Source organism: Chenopodium quinoa, unplaced genomic scaffold (genome assembly GCF_001683475.1).
Source record: "Chenopodium quinoa cultivar QQ74 unplaced genomic scaffold, ASM168347v1, whole genome shotgun sequence".
Classification (NCBI taxonomy): Eukaryota; Viridiplantae; Streptophyta; class Magnoliopsida; order Caryophyllales; family Amaranthaceae; genus Chenopodium; species Chenopodium quinoa.
In genome coordinates, this window is record NW_018745675.1 from 968521 (window position 1) to 979229 (window position 10709).

A 10709-nucleotide genomic window follows, 5' to 3' on the forward strand; every position below is an offset into this window, starting at 1 on the left:
AAGAAGAGGCTCTTGGAGTGCCCGTCTAAAAAAAAAAAAAAAAAAAAAAAAACAACACTCGGTCAGTATATGCATAAACCCAACTCCAAAAAGAGAGTGAAAGGTTCGGAGCTCACCAAGGGCGCCCCCTTGTTGGGGGATTCGGTTGATGACTGTTGCATGATGGAGGCCCGCAACATGGCCGCCGCAGTTTTGGAGGCGGTAATTTTGCTCATGGCGTCCGCTGCAAAAACAAATAGCAAAGTTAATAAAAAGTCATAACAGTAATGCATGGAAAAACAGAGTATTCGACAGGCCGGCTACCTCTTGAGCACCGACTACTGAGGCCACAGGCGGCCAAAAAGTACTCGTCGTAGAGCCATTTGAAGCTCGGGACGCAGTGCAGGGGTACTTGCTCTCGTACCCCTGAAGTAGAGTCGACCCTCGACTCTACTTTAAAGAGTCCTTTGTCCAGGATCTCTTTCTTAGCTTTGGGGGGAACAGGCGGCATGCTGCGGCCGCCTGCAAGAAGAGGCGGATTCCTGTTCCACCTGTTGAAGCGCTTGTACAGCTCTGTGTCTGAACTCTCAATGATAAGGAAGGTTCTTCGCCAATCCTTCCACTTGTTTGCTTTACCTCTTGTCATGAGGTAGCCTCTGTGGCTTGTCAATTGATACCAGCCGGTACCGCCTGCCTTAGGGGTCCGGCTGAGGTAGTTCATGTGGGCGAAAGCCTCGAAGTTTGGCTCCACCCCGTGCAGTTCGCACCCGGCCACATAGCTGAGTACCTTGACCTAGGAGTTCGGGGCTAACTTCCATAACCCCAACTCATACCCATCCAAGATCCGCTGAACAGCCGGATGTAGTGGGAAGCGCAGCCCAGCCTTGATGGCCGCCTCGTAGCAGCCAAAGTAGGCGCCATCATAACTAGTACCAGCCGGCCAGGCGACTGTGTCTTCTGGATCTGGCACGAACACTAAAAAGCCGGGGCCCATTGTGTGGTTCGCAATAAAGCTCCCCACTTTCTCTTGCATGGCCGTGATCCGGCCCCGTGGGACAGTGTAGTAGTAGGGGGTATTTTGCTCTCGGTAAGAGGCGGATGGCTCCGCCCAATTGTCCCCCTTCTCAACTGCGTGAGAAAGCCTCGCCTCTTGTAGACGACTGTTTTTCCAGAGAAGCATGACCAGAAGAGCTAGACTCGGATTCGTCCTCTGACGAGTCCGAAGAGGACGACTCCTCCCCTCTCCCAGAGGGGCCCGCCTCCTCTCCTTTAAAAGGAGCAGGAGAATATGTAGACTTGTCAACTGTAAAATTGGAAGGGGTCATTTTGACTCCTCCCTCAGAACTGTCGGCTTTCAAGCCGCTTTGGTTCACTTCCACATCTAGCGCCTGGTCAGATGTTTCACTAATCGGCACCCTGTGGGAGGAGCCGTCTGAGTTCGAAATCCTAGTCGTTCTTTTTGTTCTGGTCATCATGTTCTGCATAGACACAGAGACAGTCGGACTTTGTATAAAGGGCAAAGATGGGTCCGGAAAAGGGCAGGCGGCGCTCCTAGTCCTAGATTCAGCCGTCCCTGGTGACCGGCTGATCACTAACCTAGGTCGTGTCGTGTGCTTCCGTGGTGCCATTTCAAAAAAGAATAAAATAAAGAGAAAATTAAGAGTAAGAGAACCGACGGTTACCTGAACGAGTGAAGTTGATGGAGTTATGAAAATCCTGTGCAGTCGGCTTGTCAGAGCAGGCGGTAGGCAGAAAGGGTCCAAAATGTGAGCAAGTTCAGGGGTCCGAATGTTCTCTCAAAAAGTTCTCAAGTGTGAAAATGACTGAAGTCAACACTCCCTTATATAGGCGAAGTGAGAAGGCGAAGGGTCACTTCCAAAATTAAAAATTTGGGCGAGAGAATCTCTCGGCCTTTCGCCGAGTGACACCTGTAGCAGGCCGTCGCCTGTCACAGTGCAACATCTGTCACAGGTAACACGTGACCAGTCACGTGCCACCTGTGAGGGGCAAATGATTAGGGGATTTTGCTCCCACCAATCGGAATGCGCCACGTGGGCCAATCAGGTCCTGCCAAGTGTCCCCCAGTTGGAACTGTCAGGGTTTGCCACGTGGCACACGCCTATTCGTCCACCCTGGACCTATTATGTCATGACACGTGGCATCCTCCATGCCTAATGGAGAAACCGGCCACCTAGGCCCAACTTCAAAGGGAAGCCCAATCAGCCCTAGGTTAACCTAAACCTAGGATTGACACGTTTCCCAAGGTTATAAATACCTCCCTTAATCCTCATTAAGGGGGATTACGCACATTTAACACTCTCACCTAGAGAGACCCAATCATCTTTATTTTTCGCATTAATTACTCCTTAATCAAGTACTAACTTGACCGTCGGAGGCGGATCTCCAATCGTCCGGAGCATCCGTTTGTTTTGCAGGTACAGGCGTCCGGTTCCAGTCTCGGAATTGTAACTCTCCCGCAGGACATCAGAAAACCCCGAAACAACCACAACTTTCAACTCTTCATGCGAAATGTCTTGTACCACATAGGACCCTTGGATACGGGAAAGTTGGTAAGTGTTGGTGGGCATGATCCATTGATTGAACAAATTTTTGAGGAGGAGCGCTTTAACTACATGATCCACAAAGGCAATGCTGGGGCTATACCGATTAACAACAAAGGAATACGACTTATCACTGTTGCTGATGATCGAATTGTGAAGGTTGAACCAATAATAGACCTGGATAAAGAGACAACTTCCCCTAAGCGAGTCAAGAGAATCGATTTTATTGATTTGTCTAACGATTAGAAATATATAAGGTGTTAATTAATGATCTTTTGCATGATTTTATCCTGTTATTTCCTACATCAAACGTATCAAATTGTTGTAACCTCATATGCACTCTTTTTAGTATATATAGTATGCTAGTTATAATTCATGTATTATTTCGCATACTACAAATACATAAATGCTCTGGAAACTAGGTAAATGATTCTACAAAAAATACAGAGACAAAACACAAATTAAAATGCCTTCAATTTAATATAAAGTACTTCTTAAACATCACATATTAGTTTCATTACATATAGCGCTAAGATAATAGTTTGATTAATAATACGAGAAGTTTTTATTAACACCAAACACATCAATTATTGTTTGCAAACCACTGCTAATATTCCCATGCATCAAAAACTCTTCTTTTCCACATGCCTCCATATGATTGAACGAGGTAAGAATCACCCGAGTTCAGAGCTTCGAATCTCCATGGTACAGTCCAGTTGCAATGCTCACAATGTTGCATGTTGTCGAGGTTGACATGGCCGCCGCAAGGGGTATCATAGATAATCTTACAACAAAGCCTCTCGAGTTGTGACCAATCGACGTCCTCGTTTGCATAAATCCTTTCACCCACCGTGTTGCTCCATCATGAGTTTAGCCGGAGCAAATTAAGTAAATGTAATATCCCATTAGTTTTAGGATATGCTTCTCATATATTTCCTCCCATTGACCAAATTCTTTATGATCTGGGTAATAGGGTTGCTCTTCCTCTTGAGGATTCATTTTTGTTTAAATAATTCGGGTTTTTTTTTTATAGAAGTAAGTAAAAAAAAGGTAAAGATATGAGCTTTGTTTTTGTTGATAATATATATATATATATAAAATCGAGATCATATGAGAACCAAGGCCTATAATAGAAACTAGGAACTCATCTGAGCAATTGATTCATTTGATCTAACGATTGGGATATTGTCCGCCTTTTTGCTAGAATAATGGCATTTTGGGAAATCTATTCAATACTATGCAGAATTCTTTTTTATTTTGCTTTCTCTCCCCTCTGTATACTTTCTTTCTCTTGCTATGAATTCTCTCTCGAGCTATTTTTTTCCTTCGATCTTCGCTCCGTATTCTTTGATTTGGTAAATCTAATTTCTTAGCTGGTTATTGCCGATGATCAAAAGTAAGTTGTTTGATTTTGTCGTTGATTTAATTCGATTTGAAATCACGTTTTTTGTGATTTTTTTTACGAAATTATGGGTTATGATTGAATACTTTGGGAGTTCAATTGATATATTTGGTAATTTTAAATTATATGTTTGTGTGTTCAAATTTTAATTGTTTTTATTACAGTTTTTTCAATTTTTTTTTAGGAAATTTTCATTTCTATATCTCATTTGATGGTGAATTTGATCGTTAGGTTTAGGGAGTGGATGAATGTGGTTAGATTGGGTATTTAGTCTTGAGTTTTGTGATCGATTGGTGAATTATTTGAATTTAGTTAATAGAATTGGAGTACTAGTTAGGGTCTAGAGTGCAATTGAGTTACATTGTAGTAGTTATTAATTTCCAACTACTCCATTAATTTGCATAAATTGGGGATTTTTTTAGTTTAAGTTGAATAAAGGTAGAACTTAACTGCTCATCTGTGTTCACAAACAATCTTTAGCATTAGGTGCATTTAGTTCATAGTTTAACTCATCTTATTTTTCATTTATAATGCATTTAGTTCATAGTTTAATTCATCTTTTCATTAATTTATAATCTTATTTTTGGTTATCAGTTAGTAGCTTATCTCATATCATTGTCTTAGATTACAAATTACAATATAGTTAATATAATTCCAAAATCCAGAGGCTGCAATATAGGACTAAAATAGATATAGGCTATCATAGTCTGGACAGGAGCTTTGACATGATATTTTAGGCCATATTTCTGTTTTACTACACCTAAGCATAGGCTATAGATAAATAAAAGACAATATTCATCGTTACTGATTAAATATCCTGTAACAGCGACATTTTTTTCATTTTATTAGTGTTGATGCAAAGCTTGGGAAGGCACGACTAGAGCTTATGGACTGATATTCAAGGATTCAGTCAGAATCATGCAAAGAGCATTTCTAAGACCAAGGTTCAAGAATGAGGTGATTATATAAGTTGTTGCTCTTGGAAGTTTACAAATTGCTAATGTTGAGTATAGTTTGGCCAACTACCTAGCTTATGACTCATGGTATCAAAGTAGTGTCATTCTTTTCAAATTGGATTTTCTGCAAACTTGGGATAGCTTGGAGAATTACCTAGATGTTAGTGAAATTCTATTTACTTTTGAGTTTGTCTTATTTACTTTTAAGTTGATGGTAGTTATTTACAGGCTTTCTTTGTAGCCTTGGGCGTTGTGCGAATGGTGTGGCTATATGTGCTCAAGGAGCACGGGGTAAAGGGTGTGGTGTTGTGTGTCGGTTGCTGTTGTAAAGTTTGGATGGGCGAAGGAGCTAGGTTGATGATGTGCTATAGGATATTCAATGCTAGATACAAATGGAAAGAGGCTAGCATTCAGATTTTGGACTTCACTGCAATGTGTACTGTGTACTTATCACAAAGACTTCCCCCTGGACCCTCCCCCATACACTTACAATTATAAAATGGGGCATAGATTTTTTTTATTTACTTTTGAATTTTTTTTTAATTTACTTTTGAGCAATTTTTTATTACTATACATTAGCCTACTATAGCTCAAAAGGTAGAGCATTGTTCAATTATACAAAAGATGTGGGTTCGATACCCATGTAGGTTTATATGTGTAATTCAGAGACTAAGCTTTGTATTTAAGTTTAGTTATGTGTTTAATTAGATTTATACTGTTTTTGTTTACTTTCAATTTAATTTTATTTACTTATAACTTGAAATCCCTTACATTGAACTCTATATTTTTTTCTTATAACTTTTACTCACCTTGTTAGGATATAAAAGTCAATTACTCAGAGATTTTTTGTGCTACAATAATGTTTGCATATTGATTAGTCATTTCAAGATAATTTTATTGTTCGAATACTTTACAGCTAATTTTATTGTTCGAATACATTAGAGCTAATTTAATTAACTTTTTAGTTGATTTAATTTACTATTAAGATATTTTGAATAACTTTAGAGAGTTGTAATTGACCTTTTAGTTAATTTAATTTACTATTAAGATATTTTGAATAACTGATTTCTACAAACTTTGAGCCGGAAATCTGCAAGAATATACTTGCTATTCCTCTATCACGAAGGCTACTGAATGATACACTATTGGCGATTCACAAAGGATGGGTTCTTTTTCTGTAAAATCCGACTATTGGCTTGCAAAGGGGAGGGGTTATCTGCTGTGAGTAATGAGACTCTGATAACTGGTGATGAAGATCTCTGGAGGGGCATCTGGAATTTTGAGGGTCCACCAAAATTGAGACACTTCCTGTGGAAAGCTTGTAAGGGCTTAATGGCTGTCAAAAACCACTCTAATACCACCACATTGTTCAAGATAAATCATTTTCCATCTACAATGCTAGCAGCGAAACTATTATTCACACCCTGTTCGAGTATACTCATGCTGCAATTTTCGAAGGATGGAGTGTTGGGTTAGGGGCTGTTATCAGATATGACAGGGGTGCGCTGGTTGTTATCATGGTGCGTACGATGAAGGCTTGCTATGGGGTGGCTACTGCTGAAGCATTAGCTGCGCGATGGGGCTGGTGCTTGCTAAGAGGCTATTATACCAACTTGTGGAGCTTGAGTGTGATGTTGCCACTGAGGTGAAGTCTATAAACTTGCGCAAACATGGAAGGGATTCTATTGATTTGATTTATGAAGATATTCACTTGCTGCAAGTTAATTTTGTTCTCTTCTCCTGTACAGGGGGGTAATGGTGTTGCTCGCATGGCAGCTAGGCTTAACCCATCTAATGGCTTTGAGCATTTTTTTTTGTAAACTCTTTTCCGCAAGGTTTAATTGCCTTGGCAGAGCTCCATCTCCTTTAATTTATCCAATCTGCTCTTTGAGCTTCCTTTAAAAAAAAAAAAAAACAAAAGGTAGAAGTTGGACCTACACCTTAATAAATTTAATTTGCATATATAGAGATTTCATTTGAAACAAAAATTTTCCTTTGATATACATACTTTTTTTAAAATTTACTTTTGAGGTATTTTTGTTTACTTTGAGTTATTTTAGTTAATTCACCTATGTAGGAATCGAATCTACATCTCCTATGTATTTGCTTAATGTTCTACCTTTGAGCTAATAGGTTTAGGTTTTAGCATAGCTAATAATCAATAACACAAACCAATATGGATTGGATAATCCCTGATTTTATACTTCGTGTGTCTTCTATTAGTTCCTAAATTACGAAAACACAAAAAAAAAAAAAAAAAAAAAAAAAAAAAAAAAAAAAAAAAAAACAAAACAAAAAAAAATAAAAAATTACGAAGGAAATAACAGGTTATTATGTTCCTAAACTGCAAAAGTTTAATACGCAAAATATATTACACCAATATATTCAGATCCCAACCTCAGAAACTAGAGACAACATCCATCTTGTCAAATAAGAATCTCAATTTTAGGATCCAACCTGTAAGCCAATAAACCAACAAATTCTTTGAACATTTTCACTTTAGTGTGCTTGTTCTGCATCTGCAAGAGCCAAAAATCATATGAACATTAGTGCATATTCAACAAATTATTAACTTGTTCTTCATCACAATTTTAGTCTTTCAATTTACTTTAAAATTTAATTGTTTTACTTTTACTTTGTTTCTATCTACTTTTGAAATTGATTAAATAATGGTATGATTCATTGAGACATTTTGTCAAACAGTTAGTGTGCATTCAGAAATTTATTTTACTTTAAAAGAGATTTAGTTTAGTTTTAAGAATATGTAGTGTACTAAAAAAAAACAAATAGCAATAATCATTCATCTATTAACAATTTAGATATCTGCAAATCAATTAAGTCTAAATTTCACTCAAAACGTACGGATCATCTGTCTAAAAATATACAAATCAAAATACAAAATTCAGTAAAAAGATGGCAGAAACGTTAAAAAAAAATTAAACAGAATAGATAAAACTATAAATTAAGTTAATCAAAATCTAGATGAAAAAAAAAATGCTTCTCTTAATCTACCAATGGATTTCTTGAGCTTGCTTTCCAATCTAGCATTATTAAGATTAATCAAAACCCTTAGCATATATCCATAGTCTCTTCCAAAATTCCATTTTTGGGACGGCGGTTTCGATATCTATTTTTCCATATCTCATATGCGCAATTTTGCAAGAATAATCACGAAAAGACTTAAGCATTCCGATTAGTGAATAGGTTTTATTAAATCAACACCGTGAATTTAATTGTAACCTTTTCAACCAATCTATCTATGTATGCATATACATTTCCATTTTTGTTAGTTTTCTCCTTGAAAACTTATTTGCATTTGATGAGTCTTTACCCTTCATGGAAATTAATCAAGTTTAAAGCAGTATTTTCAAACATGGAGTTTGTTTCGGATTTTTATGGCCTTTAACCAGTATTCGGAATTTGGATTTGTCTAGCTAATTTACAAGACACTATTCCCTTACCATCCAATAGTAATTAGTATGCTTGTAAGTCTTAGGTTTATTTCTAACTTAAAAGAAATTGATACGATTCAATCCAAGCCTTTGGTGAATTCTATACCTATACGGGGTAATTGCATCAAACACTGAGTTTCAAGGTGCTTTTAAAGCCCTTTGATTATATTGATCTTACTCCAACACTTCTAAAGTTTTGTGAGTACTGAATTCTCATTTAAAGCACTTGTAAATTCCTTAGAGTATTCTTGATCAATCATTCTCATGAAGCCCTTCTAATGTCTTCCGAGATTCTCAGTTTTAGTTTGTTGCTAATCTCGATAGTCATCGAGTTCATTTTCCTCCCACTTGTTGTTTTGGAAAGGTGTTATTTTCCAGAAAGACACCACTTAAAGCAACAAATACTATGTTCTCAATCAGGTTGTGGAAGTAATACCCGTAGTCTCACTTATGCTTACAAAGTGACATGAATATTGTCTTTGGGTAAAAATTCATTGTGAAACAAACAGTTAGCTCCCACTCGAGCTACCTTAGCCCTTATGGAGCCTCTTAGCTTCCATTGAGCCAATGAACTCCCACTAAGCTAAGAGCCCTAGACATATACTTGAAAAGACGTTATAAACTATTTCTATCCATAACTGAATATGATGTCCTTTCTTAGCTTCGACATTTCATTTAGTGTAACATTAATCATTTGTGAAAATATTTAAGAACTTTAGAGGGGGACGTGATTCATTATTGTCCGAGTCATTTCTAAATGGCATCGTGGTCTCTGTGAAGACATTCTAAATTCTCTGTGAAGCTAATTATGAAATTCCAATTTCATAACCTTGATATGATCACTCTTGGCTCAAGCAAACATATATCGCTCGATCTAATCTAGACGTTTTGATATCTTGCCAAGTCGATTCTATACTTCACTGAACTTTTAAGCTACTCAAGATCCAGTTTGTTCATATTTGATGAATATAGTCATATTCTTTCAAATTCTTGTGAAAACGTTGAAGTAATGAATTTCTCTTTAGCTTTCGGAGTCAATTGTCTATACCAAGCACAAAAGCCCCTTTCTTTGTCGATTTCAGCAAGTAAGACTTGCTTTCCTTAGAACGATTCCGACTTGATCAACTATTAAGAGTCTGTCTAATAGAGCCTTGAGTAAGTTCTTGTCAATGTAACATTGCTAAAGACGTTTGGAACACAAATCATGTCCATGACTTGAACCTTGTGAGTTTGCATGTTAGAGAAATGTTTATTTATAATCAAGATCCTTGACTCATGGCTTAAACAACCATGTCATTCAAATAAAACCAACAACCATTGCTCTTTTACTTTGAATGTGAGTCTTTCCGTGTGTAAACGGATCGTTTGCTGATTATGGAACACGATAACCATTATTTGTTCCAGCCTTAGCTTTAAAGGTCTTTAAACAAAGCTAATGACCTTACAACTGATGTAGCACTACTTGCTTCATTCCAAGCTCGTAAGTCAATAACTTAGCTTAACTTCATTTGTTTTGAGGTCACTTCGAAAGTGGAACACTCAAGCAATATCTAATACTTGTTAAGATAAGTTTCTAAGTTTAACTACGATAACATGAACTCTTATGTAGAATTGGAATCTCAAATTCCTTTTCTTTTTTTTCTTGTTTCCTATATTTCTTATCATACATCATCTCATTTCTTTAAGTGTTTTGACTTTTATACTTTGTTAGGCATAATTGAGCATCTAATGCGACCTAAAACAAAGTTCCATCTTTTCCTTTAATTCTTACTTGAATTACTTCATCAATGAGTCATACTCATTAGTGTATGAAGCAAAAAAATATGTTGGTTTTCATCTATTGACAATTTGAGTTTTTTAACTCAATACTTCATTTTTATCAAACTACCTAGTGTTTTGAATACATGATGTCCAACCGTCCTGTAGGACTAAGGCCTTGTTTAGTTCAACTTATTTTTACTTATTTCAGAAAAAATAAGTTCAGATCAGATCAGATATGAAAAATAAGTTCAGATCAGAACATCGTTGTATGTGCGGTTTTTTATCGCTAAATATTCTTAATTTCGTAATGAAAAAAATTGTGAAAATTACATATTAATAAACTACACATTATTACGAATCTAACAAGATCCCACTTGATACATTTTTTCCCTATAAATTATCGTACACTTAAGGTCAAAGTTTGGTCAAATCAGACAATCAGATCAGATCAGACCAGACCAGACCAGATCAGATCAGATCAGATCAGATCAGACCAGACCAAATCAGATCAATAAAAATAAGGTAACATTATAGTTTGATTTAGAATACTACAAATACAAGTGCAAAGTATAACCATTTATCAAGATAATAACATAAT

At 36.8% G+C, this 10709-nt stretch overlaps 1 long non-coding RNA gene across 1 annotated transcript; it reads left to right on the forward strand.

The window, feature by feature from the left end:
- Window positions 1–3589: 3589 nt before the first annotated feature.
- LOC110717262 lies at window positions 3590–7465 on the forward strand. The gene is made up of 3 exons (XR_002510719.1): window positions 3590–3936; window positions 4792–6543; window positions 6647–7465. It is a non-coding gene; the product is annotated as an uncharacterized LOC110717262 (long non-coding RNA).
- Window positions 7466–10709: the final 3244 nt, after the last annotated feature.